Here is a 4,404-nt window from a genome sequence, read left to right as displayed (position 1 = left end):
GTCCTTATTTGCCCCATATTTTACTCTTTGTTATTTGCTGTAAATAGACTTGGTGGTGTTTGGTTGTGGTACGCTGGACAGAAGGCATGTTGACTGTAAATGAAGACGTAGGCTAATTTGCTGGTACAGTATACCAGGGGTCTCCAACCTGTTCTAGCATGACAGCTACTTTTAAAATATGAAACATGTCGCGAGCTACACATTTTTTTCTAGATTTCAAATAGGCACATTCTTCTCTTCTACTCTCCCCTGCAACTCTTCCCTGGGTCCTTGGTGTACAAGAGAAAGTAGTGCACTGTATTCTGTCAATATACCAGGTAAAATAATGGTTAATTAACAACTATAAGGGGGGCCCTATAAAATGTTTAATATTTCTTTCCAAATTCTGTTTTATATTTTCCCATATTATTATTTCCCGGTTTTATTTTTCCTGGTTTTAGAATAAATTTTTAAAAAATCGCTCAAAATTACAAATGTCATAGAGAAACAACGAAATTATATGTTCTGATTCCATGTCAATGCTTAAATCACACCAGAAGTAAACATTTTGTGTAATTAGTGTAATTCCCCTTTAATTGCGTATTTGATCCTTCAATTGCGCATCTAGCCAGTGAGGAATGTGCCATATAATGTGCTGGTCTTGCAATGGTTCTGTACTGCTGCTGCTCATTTCCTGGCAAATTTAGCAAATAACAAATAATAACAAATGATATACGTATTACTTATGATATACTTCTGCTAGGTAAGCCAACTTTGCAGTTAACATTTAATTGAGAAGGTTATTGGGAAACTATTTGCTAACATGAAACATGTCAACTAATCAATGTCAATGTTACTGTAAGGGCTGTCGTTCTCCTCTTCCTCGGACGAGGAGAGGAGAGAAGGATCATCAGACCAAAATGCAGCATTCGGGAAATAAGCCATCTTTTATTTGACACGACGATGGCAACACGAAAAACAAAACACTTTCAAAATTACAAAACAAGAAAACGACGTAGACGAAAAACCTGAACATGAACTTACATAACTAACACGTAAAACTCACGGACAGGAACAGACTACATCGAAACGAAACGAACAACCGAACAGTCCCGTATGGTGCAAGACATAACACAGATACGGAAGACAATCACCCACAAACAAACAGTGAGAACACCCTACCTAAATATGACTCTTAATTAGAGGAAAACGCAAACCACCTGCCTCTAATTAAGAGCCATACCAGGCAACCCAAAACCAACATAGAAACAGAAAACATAGACTGCCCACCCAAAACACACGCCCTGACCATAAACACATACAAAAACAACATAAAACAGGTCAGGACCGTTACAGAACCCCCCCCTCAAGGTGCGAACGCCGGGCGCACCAGCACAAAGTCCAGGGGAGGGTCTGGGTGGGCAGTTGACCACGGTGGTGGCTCAGGCTCTGGACGCTGTCCCCACACCACCATAGTCACTCCCCGCTTCTGTCTACCCCTCCCAATGACCACCCTAAAACTAACATCCCCTAAAATAACGGCCAGCACCGGGAGAAGGGGCAGCACCGGGAGAAGGGGCAGCACCGGGACAAGGGGCAGCACCGGGACAAGGGGCAGCACCGGGACAAGGGGCAGCACCGGGACAAGGGGCAGCACCGGGACAAGGGGCAGCACCGGGACAAGGGGCAGCACCGGGACAAGGGGCAGCACCGGGACAAGGGGCAGCACCGGGACAAGGGGCAGCACCGGGACAAGGGGCAGGTCCCGGCTGATATACTCAGGCAGATCCTGACTGAACGGCTCTCGACGCTCATGGTTGGCTGACGGCTCTCGACGCTCATGGCTGGCTGACGGCTCTCGACGCTCATGGCAGGCTGACGGCTCTCGACGCTCATGGCAGGCTGACGGCTCTCGACGCTCATGGCAGGCTGACGGCTCTCGACGCTCATGGCAGGCTGACGGCTCTCGACGCTCATGGCAGGCTGACGGCTCTCGACGCTCATGGCAGGCTGACGGCTCTCGACGCTCATGGCAGGCTGACGGCTCTCGACGCTCATGGCAGGCTGACGGCTCTCGACGCTCATGGCAGGCTGACGGCTCTCGACGCTCATGGCAGGCTGACGGCTCTCGACGCTCATGGCAGGCTGACGGCTCTCGACGCTCATGGCAGGCTGACGGCTCTCGACGCTCATGGCAGGCTGACGGCTCTCGACGCTCATGGCTCTCTGACGGCTCTGGCTTCTCATGGCTCGCTGGCGGCTCTGGCTGCTCATGGCTCGCTGGCGGCTCTGGCAGATCCTGTCTGGTTGGCGGCTCTGGCAGATCCTGTCTGGTTGGCGGCTCTGGCAGATCCTGTCTGGCGGGCGGCTCTAGCGGCTCCTGTCTGGCGTGCGGCTCTAGCGGCTCCTGTCTGGCGTGCGGCTCTAGCGGCTCCTGTCTGGCAGACGGCTCTGTAGGCTCATGGCAGACGGGCGGCTTAGCAGGCTCATGGCAGACGGGCGGCTTTGCAGGCTCATTGCAGACGGATGGCTCAGACGGCGCTGGGGAGACGGATGGCTCAGATGGCGCTGGGGAGACGGATGGCTCAGATGGCGCTGGGGAGACGGATGGCTCAGATGGCGCTGGGGAGACGGATGGCTCAGATGGCGCTGGGGAGACGGATGGCTCAGATGGCGCTGGGGAGACGGATGGCTCTGGCCGGATACGGCGCACTGTAGACCTGGTGCGTGGTGCCGGAACTGGAGGCACCGGGCTAAGGATAAGCACCTTCCTACTAGTGCGGGGAGCAGGGACAGGGCACACTGTACTCTCAAAGCCCACTCTATAACTGATGCGAGGTACCGGCACTGGTGACACCGGGCTGAGGACAAGCACATCAGGATTAGTAGGGGGAGAAGATACAGCGTGTACAGGGCTCTGGAGACGCACAGGAGGCTTTGTGCGTGGTGCCGGAACTGGAGGCACCGGGCTAGATACACGCACTACAGGGAGAGTGCGTGGAGGAGGAACTGGGCTCAGGAGACGCACTGGTAGCCTAGTGCGTAGTGTAGGCACTGTAGGTACTAGGCTGGGGCGGGGAGGTGGCGCCGGAAATACCGGACCGTGGAGGCGTACTGGCACTCTTGAGCATTGAGCCTGCCCAACCTTACCTGGTTGAATGCTCCCGGTCGCCCGACCAGTGCGGGGAGGTGGAATAACCCGCACCGACCTATGTAGGCGAACCGGGGAAACCATGCGTAAGGCAGGTGCCATGTATGCCGGCCCGAGGAGACGCACTGGAGACCAGACGCGTTGAGCCGGCCTCATGACACCTGGCTCAATACCCAATCTAGCCCTGCCAGTGCGGGGAGGTGGAATAACCCGCACTGACCTATGCACTCGTACAGGAGACACCGTGCGCTCTACTGCGTAACACGGCGCCTGCCCGTACTCCCGCTCTCCACGGTAAGCCTGGGAAGTGGGCGCAGGTCTCCTACCTGCCCTTGGCCCACTACCTCTTAGCCACCCCCCCAAGAAATTTTTGGGTGTTACTTACGGGCTTTTTGGGCTTCCGTGCCAGACGCGTTCCCTCATAATCTCCGGTAGCCTCTGCTCTCCTCAGTGCCTCCAGCTGTTCCCATGGGAGGCGATCCCTACCAGCCAGGATCTCCTCCCATGTGTAGACACCTTTTCCGTCCAATATATCGTCCCAAGTCCATTGCTCCTTCCTTTCCTGTCCCTTACTCCGTTGAGTTTTCCCTTGCCGCTTGGTCCTAGCGTGGTGGGTGATTCTGTAAGGGCTGTCGTTCTCCTCTTCCTCGGACGAGGAGAGGAGAGAAGGATCATCAGACCAAAATGCAGCATTCGGGAAATAAGCCATCTTTTATTTGACACGACGATGGCAACACGAAAAACAAAACACTTTCAAAATTACAAAACAAGAAAACGACGTAGACGAAAAACCTGAACATGAACTTACATAACTAACACGTAAAACTCACGGACAGGAACAGACTACATCGAAACGAAACGAACAACCGAACAGTCCCGTATGGTGCAAGACATAACACAGATACGGAAGACAATCACCCACAAACAAACAGTGAGAACACCCTACCTAAATATGACTCTTAATTAGAGGAAAACGCAAACCACCTGCCTCTAATTAAGAGCCATACCAGGCAACCCAAAACCAACATAGAAACAGAAAACATAGACTGCCCACCCAAAACACACGCCCTGACCATAAACACATACAAAAACAACATAAAACAGGTCAGGACCGTTACAGTTACGTTGAATAGATACTGTAGTTGCTGGGAGCCTGCGGTGTCTAATACTTGGGAAATTTATTTATGACCGTTTGCGGTGGAGCACTTGAAAATTGCATGTACTTTCAGAGTTGTTTGGAGATCGACCTGTTGGAGACCTTGCATGGACCTACT

This window comes from Salvelinus fontinalis, chromosome 12, assembly GCF_029448725.1.
Source record: "Salvelinus fontinalis isolate EN_2023a chromosome 12, ASM2944872v1, whole genome shotgun sequence".
NCBI lineage: Eukaryota > Metazoa > Chordata > Actinopteri > Salmoniformes > Salmonidae > Salvelinus > Salvelinus fontinalis.
Note: the sequence above shows the minus strand (reverse complement) of the source record.